The sequence below is a fragment of the Atractosteus spatula genome, chromosome 23, assembly GCF_055471065.1.
Source record: "Atractosteus spatula isolate fAtrSpa1 chromosome 23, fAtrSpa1.hap1, whole genome shotgun sequence".
In the NCBI taxonomy this organism is placed as follows: domain Eukaryota; kingdom Metazoa; phylum Chordata; class Actinopteri; order Semionotiformes; family Lepisosteidae; genus Atractosteus; species Atractosteus spatula.
In genome coordinates this window covers 13,467,186-13,486,469 of record NC_142728.1, presented here as the reverse complement: position 1 = coordinate 13,486,469, position 19,284 = coordinate 13,467,186, and the positions used below count along the sequence as shown (strand labels likewise).

The 19,284-nt window shown below is 41.0% G+C and overlaps 1 protein-coding gene across 5 annotated transcripts in view; it reads right to left on the bottom strand.

Annotated features, from left to right (window-relative positions):
• rabgap1 (RAB GTPase activating protein 1) overlaps positions 1-18,049 on the bottom strand; it is a 144,926-nt gene extending 126,877 nt beyond the window's left edge. For 4 of the 5 annotated variants that reach the window (XM_088940512.1, XM_088940515.1, XM_088940514.1 and 1 more), the window contains exon 1: positions 17,929-18,049. The gene's annotated coding sequence lies outside the window, so the exon portion shown is untranslated. Of the gene's footprint in view, positions 1-11,314; positions 11,434-17,928 lie in introns of those variants that run through there. The other variant, XM_088940513.1, reaches the window with a different exon arrangement.
• Positions 18,050-19,284: the final 1,235 nt, after the last annotated feature.

Sequence of the window (19,284 nt, the reverse complement as noted above, 5' to 3'; positions counted from 1 at the left end):
TCGAACCTGCAGGTGCTGTCAAAGTGTGACTTGCTGCTCCAACTTCAGCTCTACCCATTGCACAGATCGTGTAAAACAATTGCTACATTGCAGACCAAAAGGGTCCTCACCGATTTAACGGCTCTGCATAGCTCCGTGTTGCAAAGGAAGAGGGAGAGGTTAATCCAAAATATTTTTTTTTCCCTTTCATTTTCCAGCATGAAATTAACTTCTACCTCTAACTATTAGTTCCTAATTATTCTTAATAATGAATCATTCCTAATTATTATTAATTAGGTGGATGCTGCACATTGGTGGTGGTGGAGGGGAGTCCCCATTACCTGTAAAGTGCTTTGAGTGGAGTGTCCAGAAAAGCGCTATATAAATGTAAGGAATTATTATTATTATATTCATGTCACCTGGATTAGATAAAAATCTAGTTTCTATTTAAAACTGGTTTAAATCAGTAACCCTGCCCTAAATACTTGACTAATGATGTGGTTACGATGTGGACTGAGCCTATTTTAAACTGGTTAAACCCCTACTTATTACTAGCATTGCAACAACTAATTCAAGGGTGTGCACCCAAATTCCAAGGACTTCTTTTGTAATAACTTTTCAGAATGTTTGAACATTTGTTTTTCAAATGTCAACATTGTGTGTTAAAATCTGAATAAAGGGCAAATGCGTGTTGATTTAATGCGATTTGATTTTAGGCTATTAGGATACAAAATGTGTTACTTTGGAAAGGGTGTGTAGAATTTCAACAGGCAGTGCGCATGCACACTCTTTTCTCAGAAAAGGGGATCTACACAAAGCACTGCAGCTTTAAACTTTAAATCCTGTGTTGGGTGTTGTACTGAATAGCTTGAAGGCAAATGTGTAGTTTTAGGGTTATAATAAGTATTACAATAGGCCACGTTTATGCTATACAGAAGTCATTTTCCATACAGAATTGAAATGCACTGTATGGACATGGTACTGCAGAAAACAACAATCAAAAAGTCCAAATATTGGTGATGATTTCTCTCTGAAAGAAGTCAATACATGAAACATGGGTTTAGGTAGAAGGAACTGTTCTTTATTTGCTATTTTATGGAATGCTCCAAATTGCATCCAATATCTTAAACCTTAATGCAATACATATGCTTGCCACGTTAATATTTTAAAAATACCCCAAAAAAGATAAGCAATGTCATGTCCATTGCTTAAGCCATTCTAAGACAGCCCAAGAACACATTCAAAGACATCAGGTATGCCATAAATAACCCTCATTGATTTCTTTGTGGAACTGAAGCTTGCATTACGAGCTCATTTGCAAAACTTTTCAGAAAATACCAGCAGCATGCAAATTAAAGAATTAAGAAAATACTGGTGGAGGAGAAAATTCCCTATGTAAATCTGCAATACAAAATTACACATGTATATGACTGCTACAGAACGTGGGAGAGGTCCAAGATGACAAGAAACGTGCACCTTTATAGATGTCTATTCACATCAAAGTGCTCCATATAAAAGTGCAGAATTTTAACATTATGCTAAAAGAAACCTCTGAATATTCCAATATGATTGGTTTCTCAAACAGTGGGGGTATACATTGGGATTTCTTCCAAATGCAGTCAAATAATGCTCCCCATACCCCTCCAAAACTATTGCATTGAGCAAGCCCAAGATCATATTACTATCAGTTTAATTACTAATTACTGCATTACTGCATTCTGCTTCAAAGCTGTTAAGTGCACTGTGCCAGCACAAAATTAACACGGGATATTGTCTGTGCTACCGCCTTGGGCTAAGCAGCGCTACAAAACATTTTGTGCGAATGCGGCGAAAATTAAGTGAAGCTGTACAAGTGCTGCACCTCTAGTCCTCTCCCTGTCTGCAGAGTCTGTCTGTGAGTCTGCACTTTGTCCTCCTACTCTACTACCATCGTCACACAACCACACTTCATTAACTTACCTGTATTATTACCTTTCTCTGTAAAAGACGTTCAAGCCTAACCCACACATTAAAAATGTCAGAAACTAAAAGCTTTAACCAAATAAGAATCATAATGAAGCAGTAAAAATGATAAATGAGTGGACTGGACACAATTTGACTTTACACAATGCTTTTCTAGAGTGCATCTATCCTGTTAAGAAGGGAATACCTGTACCCTACTTTAGTTCAAAACTAATGTGCTTCTACTGCATCCTTGTTAAAATAGGTTTTATGTGTACTCATAATTGATAATTACTTAAATTTGGTAGTGCCAATCCACCCATTTCTTTAGACTTTAGACATAATCTTGAAGCAGACCGTTGGTTTCTGCCAGCTGCATATTAACCGACTCATCAATTTATCCAGTTGTTTAAAAACCTGAGTATACTTATTGGTAAATTCAGAAAAAGAAACACAAACATTGGAAGTATATTCCTTTTTAATGGCTTCAACTCTTCCTGTGATTGTGATGGGCAACAGATTCCATTTAAATTCTCCTTAGGTTTATTTTCCAGTACCTCAGAATTATATTTAGATAAGTCTGATAAGTTTTGTGGAATTCTAACACAAAGGTACTTCATTGTTCGATCCCATCTAAACCTAAACTTTAATATATTGAGGCACTGTTTGACCCAGTGTCATAGCCTCTGGTTTTCCTACATTTAGTCTATATCCAAAAATTTCTCCATATTATTTTATATCTTCCTTTACTGCTGGAACTGACCAATTTACATATTTCGGGTGCATTAATTACAACAGATTACTATTTTATCTTTTTCTTCTCCCACCACAATTCCTCTGGGTAGATCGATTACTGGCCCCCTCGTTCTGCCAAAATTAGATAATTCTTCAAAACAAAATGCAAAAAAAATGCATGTATTCAGAATACTATACAAGCATGGGTTTCTGTTTGTAAAAATCTGAATTAAAACCAACCCAGAATTGAAACCAAATGCATGACATAAAAGTTTTAAGTTATAGGTAGATAGAGGATAGGGGAATCATCAAATAATCACAGATAAAAGGGTAGACTCATTTGAGGATTTATCTAAAATATTCAATCACCCAAATTCTCAGTTTCTTTAACCACTTGCATATTAGAAGTCACATTCCAAAGGTTCAGGGAATTAAGAAAACATTTGGTGACTTTCATCCTTTGATTCAGTCTATAGCAAAAACGTATGACAAGCCCAAAGCTAAGATTGAGTTGGGTCAATTGAGTATTTGTTGGGAGATGGAGTAAAAGTAGGAGAATATAAGGTTCTATCCAAATGGGGAAAAGAGCTACAAGCAGAATCACTTTCTAATGTTTGGAATGATGCTTCTCGGAATACGTGTACAACAGCTAATTATTGGTTTTGGAAGGAATTTGCAGGGAAAATTGTGATTATATTTTTTTAAAACTCACATAATACAGGCTAAATATAATTTGTCATATAATTGACAAAATTGTGGGAAGACTAAAGCTCATCACACCCATTTTTGTCCTATTTTTAAACAATTCTGGGATGAAGTTATTTAAGTCATGGAATCAATTTATAAATGCCAACTCTGTGCCCAAACTACTTTCTTCTTGGAAGAACTCCACGGGTGCTGTTTCCGGAACAGACAAACTTCTCCTTAGAATATTACGAATAACTGTTACGGCAAGACTACGTTTACGAAATGGAATGGATAACATATACAATAAGGAATCAGAGTAAGCCTTTTGAAGATTAGAAAATTAGAAGGATTAATATTATCTGAAATGATATTTTGTGAAATAATGAAAGATAAAGGTAATAACTGTTTAATTTCATGACTACTTTATGAATGTAGGTTAATTTAACCAATTCAAATCTAAAGTATATTCTAACCCCAAGAAATACACATATGAAATAATATATAAATCTATATAGGAATATATATAATAATACATAATAAAAAATGTAGATATATGTAAACCTTGTTTTTTGGGGTGAGGGATGGGGGGCTTTTTCTTGTGTGAGAATATGTTTCATTTCATAATTTTTTACATGATAACTGTGGAAAATACCGGATGGTTATACAAAACCAATTAAAAAAAACTAGTGAGCTTTTTCTATTAAGATATTTATTTTGTCAATTTTACTCATGCATATTTTGACATAAAAAAGACTTGAATACTCTCTACCTCAGATTTGTTTAATGTTTCTGCTGTTTAGCACGTGTTTGTTGTGTTCTTAAAATAAAGAGCTGTTTAATTTACCAATTAACTGTCTGGTTTCCTCAACTTTCACTCAGGAGCAAAAATCTGCCTTTAAACTTGAAAGAAATACGATTTGACATTTATCGTGATAATTATCGATATCGACTGATATGAACATTTTTAATCGTGATAATGTTTTTGGCCATATCGCCCAGCCCTGGCTGTAATTACACTAACTGTCCCGACTTAGGATTTCATTTCTTTAAAGTACAAATCACAAATCTTCACAACCCATGCAAACTGGGGTAGCAAAAGACAGAATTGAAACAATTGCATGTTGGATATGGGGCATGGCTAACTGTATTCAGTCATTAAAATAAGAATAAACAACAAACAGGGAAAAACATGTATGCCTCTAGGACAGGGGTGGCCACATGCCCCGAAGAGTCTGCAATACATTAAACTAGATACTTGGTGCAACCAGTCAAAATGATCACTTTTTCCAGTTACCTTAAAACGAATCATTCTCGAGTTATATATTTATTTGGCTGACATTTTTATCCAAAAAGACACTGCGCCCATTTAGACAGCTGGGTATTTTACTGGGCTCTAGGACACAGCAGCAGCAGGAACTAGCCTGGGATTTGAACCCAGACTGCTACTCCACACTGCTGCCCCATAACATCTGGAGAGTGACAGATGCCATTAAAGGGGGCAAAGCCATATGACATTTTCCATTTTGCTCCTCACAGTATTACGCCGGATATCCAGTTCATCCCGTGTCCTAAAACAACAGCGATCACAAGACATCAGGGAGAAAACAATGCAATTATTTCCAGTTTTAAATACAGATGGACTGAAAAATAACTGAAAATATTTGGCTAGCACTACTTGCATCTATAGCATCTTTAGTGAAGCTAAAGATATAGAATCTTTCCGGATATCAAACAAGGTACATTTTGTACTGTCCTGTAATGAATGCTTCGTCCACATCCTACCAGAAAAGCACTCTCTACATTTCAATTAGGGCGTTGCTCATTACAGCGCGGAGATCAATGACAGTACTATTACTGGAATTGCTCAACTCCTGGCAGTTAGTCAGAATATTCTAGGAGCTATGTATTAGCCCGAGTATTCTCACACAGCTCATAGCAATGTACGATTGCAGTTATTTTAAAAGTGGATTTAAAAAGTTTTATCTTAACGGTTAAAAGAAACGGATTGTCGTCTAAACCCCAGGTTAAGTTCCTGGTGCTGCCACCCAGGAAAAAAAAACCAAGGCACAGCCTGCAGGCCATAAGGGTGGGATTAAGGCATGAAGTAATCAGCTGACGGTCACAATCAGAGAGCAGTTAATAACACATCAGCCTCCCTGGACCACAGAAGAGCAGAAATACCAGGAGTCGCAGCCAGTGTTCCCCACCTGCGAACCAAAGAGATGTGCAACACCTCACTATAGCCGACATCTGGAATGTGATCATTTCATTCCAGTAACGGGCCATTTTCCTGGGCAATGGATAAGATTAACCTCTCTTAAAAAAACGAAAAACTGCTCTTGAGGCTTTTAGCTTTCCTCCATCAAGCCCTGTAAAATCTACCCGACTGAATACAGAACTGCACTACGCAGACAACCTCCAGGAGCCACCTCTCCGTACACAAATTCCATCCCCCCCTGAATGCACAACCTTTTTCAGTGTGTGCCGAATGAGTACAGGGTGCGGAGCGGTGTTTACAGTGCTCGAACGGTGAGATCTTTTCCCTTGCCAAGCCAGCATAAAATAAGTTGCCGTGTGTGACCCGTCCAAAAGTTTGGCATTTAAAACAAGTTGCCTGGGAAGGCCTTCCTGCACGTCTCCGAACTGAATGCCACTTCAGGTCAGGTTATTTTTAGAATCCAGATTTTTCTCAGCCCTCTAAGGAAATATAAGAAAAGGCTCTTGGGCTCTTCCGTGAAAAATCCAACAGATGCTGATGAAAGGGGTATTAAGCACAAAGCCCCTTCGTGATCAGACCACTAACGCAGACTTCAAAGTCTGCCCGCCCTCCAATTCTCTCCCAAAAAAGGGCACAGAATGCTGTGTTTATAGCCGTGAGAAGACAAATACAGTATCGCCCCTTTTGTGAGAACAGACACAGGAAAGTATGGAAATACTATGGGGTGAAGACAAACACGATCGCATCTTCCTTTCACAAGGCCTCCCTGCAAACCACAACAGAAAGGAAAGGCTGTTCACCTGTCACTTCCCTGGAGAAATTCACTCTCCAGCCCCAGACGGGGTCTCACTGCTACCAGCAACACACCAAATAAACCCTAGGAACTCAAACCAGCTGTTCAGGCCTGTGACCGGGATCATATGTCACTAGCCAGCTGTGACCAGGGTTCTCCGAAACCAAGGGTAGGATTAATCAGATTAAACCCTCTCGGCCCCCAGCAATACCGATTCCCTTCCTTAATCTCCCAGGTTACAGTTTTGCAAGGGTGTCCCCTCCTGTCTCCTCTTAACAACTGTGCTGCTTCAGATGTGTTTCCTAGCATCCCCACCTCCTCATTCTTGCTTTATTTGCAGATTTCATGGAGGAAACTGCCAGCTGATGCAACCGGGACAGATTATCCAAGATCATAAAAGGACTGGAGGAACATTCACTGTAACGTTGTATAATGCCAAATCCTATGGCACAGTGAAAAAGGCTTTTACTTTTAAAAAGAAGGCAAGAAAAGAGGAACATGACAATAAACTGAAGAAAAATGCAAAATCAAGTATGGTGCTATGTGTTACTTTAAGTACTGTAATAACATTTTTACAGTTTTCAACAGCATCTGATGCCTTGCATTAAAGGTGCACTGAAGTAATCTTTAATGTATATGTAATTATGTTTCACTGCTACATTACACTGCCAAAAAGTAACTTGAGCTTATCAGAAGAAACCTGAAGGAGATGTTAAGTGTTAAGAACACAGAAGCAGCCCTCTCAATCAAGCAAGCGCAAATCTTGAGCAGCAAATCTGAAGCTTTCAAAAGGAGAACAGAATTAAACAAGGGACAGACCCGAAATGCAGGCACGCAGCTCTTACAGCTGGACAAAAGCAAGATTACATCTTAACTACGGATTTTGAAACACAAAACGTGTTTCATGGGATGAACACGGATTTGTACCCTCCAGCTTCTGCGGCACAGCTGAGCCCGAGGTTTACCTGCACAGAGAGAGAGCGAGAGAGCACCATGAACACTGTCCTCAACTGAACAGACTAACAAGAGTTTTGCTGGGCGTTGCTCATTCCTGCACAACCAATCAGGCAATCAGTGCTGTAAGGCACTACAGCGGGTGGTCAAAACTGCCCAACACATCATCGGCAGTGCCTTACCATCCATCCAGGAAATATACAACACCAGGAGTCTGAAAAAAGCCACCAAAATTATGTCTGACCCCACTCACCCCAGTCATAACTTGTTTGTTCCCCTACCATCTGGCAGAAGGTTCCGGTCACTCCAGTCGCACACAACTAGACTCCAAAATAGCTTCTTCCCCAGAGTTGTCAAGTTGGTGACGCCCCCACTCCCTCCCACCATATTATGATCTCTCCTAACGTCTTCCTGTACCCACAATGACTGTACTCCTACACCACTACACACACATGTAAGCCAAAATTGTACTGTCCCCTCGATAGCCCAGTAAAACTGTACCGGTCGTAATAATATTTAATATTTATTAATTAACCATACTATTTTTAACCATATTATTTTTGCACTGTTCCAAGAATTACCTTGCACTGTTTTTGTCCTGTTATATTTTCTCTGTTTGCGGAATTTTGCACAGTTTCGATTACTTGATTACATGTTATTTATGTTATGTTATTACATGTTACTGTTATTGCTATTGTGTTACTGTCTATTGTCTTATCTTCTGTCCTATTTATATAATGCACCTGAGTGACTAATGAGAAACACTTTTCATTATACTATGCACCTGTGTAAGGGTAAGGTGGCATAGTTTAGCTAATCTGTGCTGTAAACTACAAGTGTAGTCCTCTCAGATCTCAGAGGGTAGATTGCTCCATAACATGTATTGCTTATTACATTTTTGTAACGCACACTCGGCAAAACTCTGCTGGTGGTTAGGTTGTCACCTCCTTTAGTTAGAAGTGAAAATTCTGCTCTATAAAGCCTCACCTACAGTACAAATAAAATTCACAACGCAGTGTACATGAGGGCTTAAATCTTTCCATTTTTTTTGCTGTCATTGTTTATCATATATTTGTATATCTGAATAATTATTTCTGCCAATTACTGTCTTACTAAATAAGGATTTCGTTCTTCAATTCTTATTGGAGAATCCTGCTCACAGCTGACTGCTCACTTGACCAGGGCTGGATGAGTGAGACAGAACACTTAGCCCTGCTTGATCGCCTGCTGTCTGGGTGAGGCGAGCCTCTCTGCAGGCTGAACACTCAGGAGCCCCCTATCTGAGATCAAATTAAATGTAATCTTGATGCTCAGGAGTTGGACAGAGACTTACAATGCTCTAATCGTGCTGTTCAAAAGTGAAGACTGACGCTCTCGAGCATTTAATAACTGTGCCAACTCCCAAATTCCCCACAACGAGCTCAGGTCACACGGGATGACCTGAGCTGAACTCCCATTGTATTTAAAGTTCTGTCTACAACAATAGCAGATTTAAGCAACAGGCATTCCCCTTGAAATGCCTGTAGTGACATGCCACTTAGTTTTCATCTGCACATAACAGGCTTGTCCACTACTGAATGTCTACAATAAAGCTTGCCTACTATCGCGAATCAACAATTCAAAATTGTTTTGAGCAACCAGCAGTTATATCACCCAGTGGACTGCCAGTGGTGAGTTGCCGACGCTCAGAAGGTGTGAGCCTGGCCAGTACCAGGACGGGAGACCTCCTGGGAAAGCTAGGGTTGCTGCTGGAAGAGGTGTTAGTGGGACCAGTAGGGGAAGCTCACCCTGCAGTCTGTGTGGCTCCTAATGCTGTAAAAAGGCGCCGTCCTTAGGACGAGACGTTAAAACCAGGTCCTGACTCGCTGTGGTCATTAAAAATCCCAGGGCATTTATTGAAAAGAGCAGGGGTGTTACCCCAGTGTCCTGTGCCAAATTTCCCCCCTAGCCATGACCTATTAATAATCCCCATCTCTGAACTGGCTTCTCCTCCCCACTGAGAGCTGGTGTTTTGGGGAGCGTACTGGCACACTACGGCTGCCGTCATGTGATCCAGGTGGGGCTGCACACTAGTGGTGGTGGAGCGGATCCCCATTACCTGTAAAGCGCTTTGAGTGGAGTGTCCAGAAGAGAGTTATATAAGTGTAGGGAATTATTATTAGCATCACCATCTTTGTCACGACTGAAAATCTCATCCGAAATGAGGTGGATTTCCGACAGCCCACAGATAAAGCTCAGCACAGATTCTGGCTCATAGCTGGTGTGATAAATAGCAGGTGCACCAATAAACCACCATGCTGCTTCCAACTTGGCAATCTGGCAACTCCCAGCCCTGCAGGACTTGACTGGCTACCTAGGCTCTCTTCAGACACTTCTAAACTAAGTAGAGACAGATCATCCCCTCTGTGGCTGCAAACAAGAGATCGCATTGACAGGTAACTAAAAAGGCTTCTAGTTCTAAAGGCTGAAGTGATGAAAATGCTTTAAGATGGCCAGAACTCAGAGCCCAATCTGTGGATGCTCAATAAATAATAAATAAAGAACTGCTGCAGCGCATCAAAGATCATCCAGCTGTGACAATATAAATGTCCTGATTTGCTCCCTCAACCAAACTCCGATACTGAGATCAAACCTCACAGTTACATCATCTGGATTGCAGATTTCAATCAGCCCAAAACCACAAGGACAGCTCTATAATCTACGCACGAGTATCTCTTCGTAGGTGCGCAACTGCTTGTTGAGCTCAATGATGCAGTAAACAGTTAATAGATTTTTCCCCCCCCCCTGCTGAACAGGAATGGCGTGAAAATAGTGAACACAGACAGCATGTGGCTTCCTCCCTGAAGCATTCAGACAAAGAACTCTAGAACCAACCAGCGAAAAAGGAGAAGACGTGTTGAGTGTTAAATGCAAATTCTCATGACATGGGAACGCTCTCATTGTGTCCATCCACAAGGCCAGCTCTCCGCATTTTTGTTTCTCTTTATCAGGGATCTGCAACCTGTCGCTAGCCCTCCAAGGCAGCTTCCTACAGTGAAGGAAGCAAACGCCTTGGCCATCTGCCTTCTTTAAGAGAAAAAAAAAACACACACACACACTCTGGGCGGTCTCCAGCTCCCTTTGCGTGACAGACCTGTTGCGAACGTGCCAGAGAACGGCTACACCAGCAGCTGGAGAGCTAAGCTAGAGCTCAGACTGGACAAATAAAGCAAAATAAAAGCTCCAGACAGCACAGCACAGCAACTGCATCAAAATCGGGGGCAAAAGGTCTCTTTTCTAACAAAGTGTGTTGCTGTTACTGGGACTGTTACTGGGCAGCGGAGCGCTTTTAGCAACAGACTGCTCCAGCTCCGGTGTTCAAGGGAACGTTTCCCCAGGTCTTTCCTCCCAGTGGCTGTCAGGGTGTATAACGCTGCCCTAGGCTCGGACTGTTAGCCCTTCATTTGCTCGTCTATGGACAGCATGTTTGCTCCATTGTACTTTCTGGACAATCATTCTGTAGAAACCTATGCACATTTTGCACATATTTTATTGTTTTTTTACAGTGACGATGATCATCACATTTTGCACACACCTCTGTATTTATTTTTATTTATTTATTTTATATTTATTTTGTTGTCTTTTGTTTTATAACTATTCTGATGTCTGTTTTTGCTTGTCTTGGGCTGGACTGCTGTAACACATCAATTTCCCTACGGGATTAATGTAATGATAATGTTGCTTTATCAGCCCTTTACAATTTCTTGCATTAGGAATTTGTCTTTTCGCATACCCCAGCTTTTTTCCATGAGACACAAATAAAGACTTAACAAAGATTAATAAAGTCTTATCTATCTATCTTGCCATCCCAATGCCGTATACATCATGTGTTATGAGTGGAGTGTGTGTTTTTTTTACAGTGGCAGAAACAACTTCAAAAATGGGTTACTGCACAAGTCAAAAGCTGGCCTACAAGCCTGCCCTGGCTAAGCTATGTTCAACATCACAGCCGGCGTGTTCCCACTCACCACAAAGAGTGTCTTGCAAGGAGTCGCAATTCCTTATGACTACTGCGGTGCACTGCTGCACCCCTTCACCCCCACCTCCGACAGCAAGACCAGGCAGACAGGTTTGGGAAACCGCCTCTGGAAGAGGAGGAGGCAAGGGGAATCTGATCAGCCCCAGTCCAGCCGCACCTAAAGGGCTCACTCTGCCCCAAGGACGATGGGGAGAACAACTAAATGGCTTCAACTAAAGAATGATCCTTTGCCAAGTCTGAATCCCAAAACAGATGATAGAGATCTACAAAAAACCTGACAAAAATGGGTCTTAGACAGGCAGCTATAGAGCTGAGGTTCACTTTGAACACTTAACATGCAATCCTGCTTTACTCAGATCTTTCTATTCATAACTCTGCTATACTCTGATAATGGCCATATAGGAATAGGATTCATTCATTTTATTTATTTGTTGGCTTATTATAGAAACCTATTATATAAACCAAGCTATTTTCTTCTTCTTGACACAGAACTACAAAAATTGCTAATAAGGTATTTGTTGTTGCCCTAATTTGTCTTGGCTAGATTATCACAGAAGGTATAGATTGATCGGTATATTATGAAATTCAAGCATTTTCGAAGGGCTAAAACTCCGGGCTTCAGAAGAAAGGAGCCCAGGAAATAACATTCAGAGGAGCCCATCAGATTATCATTTCAAAAGGTTTCAAAAGCACATTCTACCACATTCTGAGGTCCTGGAATGAGATGTTGCATATTCTATGCTCTTCCCCTGATACCTTGCCAAGCAGAGCACAAATCAAAATGAGACTAAAAGAAAGCTTTCTCTCTAATCCCTGGGTTTGAAAACAGAATTGCCGACTTTTAAACCCTAACTTCCATTGTGCTTGCTTCGCCGATGGGGAAAACTACATTTTCTTTCCCAAGTTTTTTTTTTGAAAGCCAGCCCTTGAGGCGGCTCAGGTGGAGAAAACTGAAGGGGCAGCAGGCAGGCGCACAGAACAAAACTGTGTTGTTTGAGATGCTACTTCATGGCTTCCCATACAGGCGTTTCCTGTTCTAGTCTGTTAGTGGGTCACCAGCCGCAAAATGTGCTCTCTCGCATGACAACAGCCTTGTTGGGACTCTGCGCGCGCTGCCCGCAGGCGATAACAGTTTACTTCATCTCCGCGGCTCGGGAGCACAATGGACAGCACCCGAGAACACTGGCAGGCTAACCGCCACTCCTCGCACCCTCAGGGCGACCGGCGGAGCACGGCTGGACTGACTGCCAGCTGCCTGCACCAAATGACTCCCCGCAGCCTTAACCTGAAGGGCTGGCTGAGCGAAGGGCAGGCTTCCACATCCGCCCGCGCACTCGGAAAGAGAAAGGCCGCGTCAGCAAAGCGCCCCTGCTGCTCGGGCTCTTTAAAGATCGCTTGTGCTCCGCGGCTGCCGCGCGACCTGGCGGCTCCGACAAGACGAGCCGCGCTTCAGAGGGCCGGCGCTCGTGGATCTGCTCAACGCGGCCGTTTTTCCCCCCAAACGCATCTGACATCGTTTACACTCTGTCCCTCCAGGCTGCTTGGTTCTTTCCAAGAACCAACCATCACACGTGCAAATCTCTGAAGACTGCCTTCACACGTCTCGTCAGTAGAAGCTTGGAAAGGTTAAGCTAAGCTACAGTTCTGCTCACTTCTGTAGAACGTGTCCCACTGGCTGGAACAACTGGTTAGACATGAAATTGCGGAAAGGGGATTATTGTCGGTGTCAGCTAAGTGGAATAAAAAAAACGTTTCAAATTTCAACAAAGATGTTCAACAACAACACACGAGTAACTTTAACAGCCTATTACACTGGAAAAGAAGGACAACAGCCACACTTTCACAACACATCTTCGACGACACCAAAACATACCCATTCCCTCCCCTCATAGTTCCCCTTTGACCCCTGACCTGGTAAAGGTCAGCCTTAACGACAAGGTGGCCTTGACCAGAAGGGTCAGCCTGGGCTGAATCCGGCACTGTGATACTACTATCAAGTGCAAGGCCGCCATCAGTTTGTAATGAACAGGGGCTGTGCTGAACGCCTTCAGATGGGCACAGAATCAAGAGTGCCAGCTGATGCCCAAAAACCAACGCTCTGCATGTTGACAGGAACATCTGATGGTCAAAACACAAAAGAATCACCATAGTGTGGAAACAGCCAACAGAAAAATGACTCGAGTCAGTGAGGCAGACAGCAGCCGTCTGGAATAGGAACGTCAGCCTCATTTCGAAATGGCACCGTTCACATTTCGATCTTTGGCTGCGCTCGCGGGAAAGCATTTAACTTTCTGCCACGGTTACGCTGGCAGTGGATTAACTTGACGCAACGCATGCATGTGGAATTAGCATGAAATTTCTCCTCTCTTTAATTTAAACTTACAGCTGCTCGGCCGCATCAGCCTGCGACACCGTGCAAAACTTATTTCTTATTTTCCAACTGCTCCAAAAATAAGGGTGCCTTTTTTTTCTTCCTTTTTAGTCTTCAATGCAATCCACAAAACCAAATGGGGTGTGTACCTTACATTGCAACACAATGCTTTTTATTGACCGATTCAATTGTGTGAAGTACTGGGTCACACTACATTGTTTAGCCACTGTTACAGTCATACATTGTACACAGTACAAGAATCACCATATTCTTGTTTGGCCAGACATTACGGTATCTCCCAGCACACCTGGGTTACACAGCACCAAAACAAAGGCCTGTCTGTGGGTGCAAAGCAGGTGTTTGCATTCCACTGCACAACTGCGCATTAATTACTCCTTATTGTTTTTCTGCTTTAAAGTTCACAGTTCCCCAATTCCAACAAGCTATTTTACCAGGAGGGTAAGCAATGTCCTCACTATTTTTCTTCGCCATAGTGACAACCTTTTATGTCACCTTAGCAACAGGCAATCCGGGCCTTCCTCACGATCAACATGAATTTCACAGGAGTGACAATTTCTCACTTTCCCACCTGTTCTGCTGTACAGTGGGGCTTCTGGCATCAGGCAGGCTCTTAGCTACAGTGGAGGATGATGCTTTAATATGTAAAGCCCTTGGATATATTTTTTATATATATATATATTTTTCACTCTCTCATTTTTGTTCTTATTAGACAATAACAACGACAAAAAATTAGTCACAAAAGAAAATTATTTTTTTTTTAAATTCCTACTAATATTCTTAACATCCGGTGCCATTCAAGTATGTCGCTAATGGACCCCAAACATTCCTATAATTAAGTTTCCCCTGTAAATTATATGAAATCTTTTCAAATTGAACTTGTGATACAGCCTCTTTAATCCATTCTTTGTACGAAGGTCCTGTACCGTCCACCCATTTTCGCAATATTAATTTTTTAGCAATAATACAAAGAGTCACAAAAAATATTTTTATATCGAATTGCTACTTTAACCTTTGATAAAACACCAAGGAGACATGTAATGGGAGTAAGTGGAATTGAGATATTTAGGTGCCTGAGAGCTTTCCCCACCGTGGAGGTCCAGAATGACTGTATGTGCTGACAATATATATCCACTGTGTTGAAAGGAGCTATATAAATGCACTCACTAATTAATCGTAACCCAGGTGTTTTCAAAGTCTAAGAATCCTTTCTCCCTTGATCTTGTCTGTACTGGAAGCCCAACCCAAAACTGAATGTAATCACAGATTGGTGTCAATTAAAACGCAGTGTAGTTACAGCATGGCAGTGTCATGACCTGACTGAGCAGTTAAGTCCCTCTGGTTCTGAACAATTTTTCCTCTGTTATGCAGCTTCGGTGCAATTTAACACAGCTCCCAGCAGAATAGCAGGTCTACAGTTCTTCCTCGTGTGCTTTGAAAAACGGAGCTTTACAGTCCCAGACACCAGAAAATACCCTTTTCTGTCACTGGATCAGAGCCACCTTTTCTTTTCCTGTTCTTGCTTGTTAGAGAAACAAGCGTTTGTCCATAAATTCAGGCGTCCCTTCAAATTTCTGGAAAAATATTAATATTTTTTTCTTTTTTTTAGTAAGTTATGCAAGTGCAATAGATGTGATGTGTAATGTTTTGTGATGTATTCAGAAGTACAGAATGTGTTTCCATAAACAATTTCCCCTAGGGGACAATAAAGCTGATCTATTATCAGACAGTCACTCATTTCTGCATTGCGTGATGTTATTTATGTACTTTGAATGTACACATCGGTAAAATTCACAGGATGTACTCTGGATATACATTGCTCTAATGTATCATTGAAGCCAGAGGAAAAGGTCCACTGGATAAAAAAGTATATTCTGATTTCTGATAAGGGTCACAGCAAATCAGAACCTCTGAAAATCAGTATAGTAAAAGCACTACTGTAGATCATAAAAACATAACTGCTCTATTACTGCAACTATTTGATATTTATACAAAACAATATACATATAACGTGGACCTCAAACTTAAAGTTTCATAACATTTCAGAGATCCTGACTCCGATCTGTTAATTTGTGATCTGGATTACTTGTTTACACTTGTAAAGTCAATAGTGGTGTATAATCACAAAAATATCCATATTGTCAGAAGTATTACTTTGAGGGCAAGAATTAAGTGAACAAGACAGGATGCATTCTGAAACCTGATACTTTAAAGTAACAGGAAATTATTCTCTGTGCCGGACCTGTGATTGCTGTATAGGTTTTATGTGCTTGACCTCACATGACCTTTCCTCTTGCTTAAAAAAAGCAGCTAATTTCACGTTCAGTATCAAAGCCCTGGGTGCGGTTACAGCAGTCTGAATGTCCCAGCGTCAACTGCACGTGTATTCAAAAATCTCTTCCTGTTAGAAATTATTCTTTTCTTCAGAATTCACCTTCCCAGTGAGAATGCCACTCACCAGAGAGCAAATAAATGACTTTCCTATCAGAACTGCTGGGCTTTACTTTGTGTGACCAGTTGTTGAACCAGTTGTGGATATAAAGGGGCTGGCTTGTTGACTTAAGGTTGCATTTCTCAGGGCCTTGTCCAAGTTTCCTGAACAAGTATAAAAGAAAAAAATAAAGTTGTTCTTGTCATTAACTTCACCATCACTTATTAAAGTGAGTTTCAGTTCCAGGTCCCTCTGTTTGGAGTTTACAGGCTTATACCTGAATACAAAGTTGTTTGGGGAAAGACTAAAAATGAGGGAAGTGGTATAAATTGCAGCACACAACACAAAGTATTTACAACTATTAATTTATGCATCATGTGGTATTCCATTTTTTAGTTTCAATTTCTTTATAACGACATCGGTTGCTGGAAGTGTGCAAATCATATACTGCTAGAAATAAAAGAGTACCGTTACTAAAGTGTAGTAATTCACAGGAACGTGTATCTTCTATCTTCACACCAGCAGACACCTGTACTTGGTGGTGGTGGAGGGGAGTCCCCATTACCTGTAAAGCGCTTTGAGTGGAGTGTCCAGAAAAGCGCTATATAAGTGTAAGCAATTATGATGATGATTATTATTATTATTGTACTGGTGCGTTTCAAAGCGTTTCTCAAACCCTAATTCCGCCGAGATTAATTGACCTGCGAGAACATGAGCTTGACGTCATTGTCGACCAATGAAAAACCAAACGTCGGTGGAAAAAATTCAATTTCAGAATTCCGTAATAGGTGTCCTACGCCTTTTTTTTTTACAGCTGCAACTGAATTACTTCGTTGCCGCATCTTCCGATTTAAATACTCGTAAGAAAATGAGTTTTCGAGCGTTTTTAATCTACAGTGTGACTTGCTCTGTCTGGGAGCTGCAGAAAACCACGACTTGACACAGCACTGACAACGAGCAGAAAAATGACCCATTGCCGTCTTCCCAAAGTAAAAGAAATCTGCATACATATGGGACAGCATTCCTTTATAAATAAGAGTTCAACCAAAACGATCACACCGTTCATTATCGTTAAAATTCTGCAACAGTTCAACTAGAAAATCCTTTTTTTTTAACACAAGGAAAAAAAGGTTCGACTTCTGATATCTTCACAATTACAATACTGCATATGATGGCTTGTGCATTTGTGACACGACGGCAGACCGGTATGGATTAATTTCAACGTGCAGCTTTAGCTACATTACTTGCACACCTAGTGCAAAACTGCAGCTTTATTTTCTAAACCGAAAGAAAAACCCGTAAAAAAAAAATAAAAAAGATGCTGTCAACCATTTTAAAACCGGACAGCAGAGAAAAAAAAAACGTCCAGTGACCAAAAAACGCTTCATTAGTTAGCAAGCCCTGGAAGGAGAAAAAAAAAAGATGAACTCAAATCGTGTGCATGCAAAACCTCCACCTACATCATCACCCAAGCGCGTTTCTCTTCCAAATAAAAAAAAAAATCCAGGTCGTGTGAAATTTAAAAATGCTCCAGTCGGGGAACAAGAAATCAAACTGGTTATTGCACTCCATCGGCATGAAAAAAAAATAGCCCTCCCGAAAGCTAGAATTGACAAAAACAAACCACAAGGCCTACGTAGAAAAACAAGCAGGCCTCTTTTAGCATGTTGAGGTAGCTATCTATTCCTGTTATCTACCCTGTTTTAACAGTCGTCAGCGACCCGCTAATAACGCAATGTGCAATTTGTATTCGTGTGCAGAAAAAAGGGTTTAAACGTCCTACCTGCTTCCTTTCTGTTTTGCTTTTATTCCAGAATGGGGGCTGTTCATAACATCCAGTCTTACATACACACACAGTCTCTCTCCCTACAGCCTGACTGCTGTAAACACACAAACCAAACCCCAACCCACAGCGCACGGCGCCTGCGCAACTTCCCGGCTCCCAGCGACGTCGGCCTCCGCAGCGGAACCGGACCTGCGCCTGCTAGGGCCGGGGCCGGAGCCGGGGCCGGGTCTCCCTGCTGGGCCGCAAGGTGCGAGATGCTCGCAGGACCCGGCTGCCCAGAAGCGGAGGCCTTTTTTCTTTCCCCTCCTGCGCCACAGTTCTCACCGTGGCGGTGCTCTTGTCGGAGTGTCACTTAATCTCACAAACATACTGTACACGCGTAGTCGTGACTTGCTCTTTGTGTCCGTGGGAACACATACTGTATTGCGAGGAAATAGCAAACTTTCCTTGCAAAATGCAACACATCGCATATTATTATTATTATTATTATTATACCACAGCACTTACAGGGGTGTTCTGACTTGCCATTATATCGACCTGTGTCTGTTATTATTGTCCGCGATGTTTTAGTAGTGACCTCGACTCTGGGCTTATTTGTAACAGAGGAAGTCGGTCGTAAGACTTAGCAAGAAGTAAAAAAAAAAGTTGAGGTTTGCATTCTATCGTGAGTAACGGGTTGAGTTTTTGAACACACATTACGTCTGTCATTGTGTACTGGAAAGATCTATTCCTGTTGAAATATGGTAAACGATTCCACATATATATAGATCTATGATTGATTCTTTTTTAAAGTGTCCTGGGATGCATTTCGATCGTATTTAAACAATTATTGACAACGTACGTTTTCCCACAGTTTATACAGGCCTTGACAAAAATCAATTTGTGTTAAAGCTAGATTAATCTGTTTTTATTTAAAACACTGTTATTTACTCTCCCTAAGGCATTTGGTAATATCTGCTCGCACCCATCAAACACGTTTCAAAACTGGTTGTATGTGTAGAAACCTCAAAATCGCATTAATTAATATGACCTTGCATAATTCAAAGGTATGACTATTTGAAAACATCTCTGCTATGCTGGTTTGAAGAATCACCTTGGTAACCACTGGATTATGGGTCTAATAACCTTGCTTTTTCTGTAACCCCTTTGGGAGTTTTTAATATCTTTAAATATTTCCCTGTTCTGTTCTGTTTCATATTTCAGCATTTGACTAGTATGTTTTTACAATAACATACTGAAAAACTAACCACAAGTTTCATGTATTAAATATTTTTCACATACCCTTTCCAATATGGCAGCAGCCAGGAATTTGTTCATGGCTAGTTCACATTTTATTTATAGCTCAACATAAAA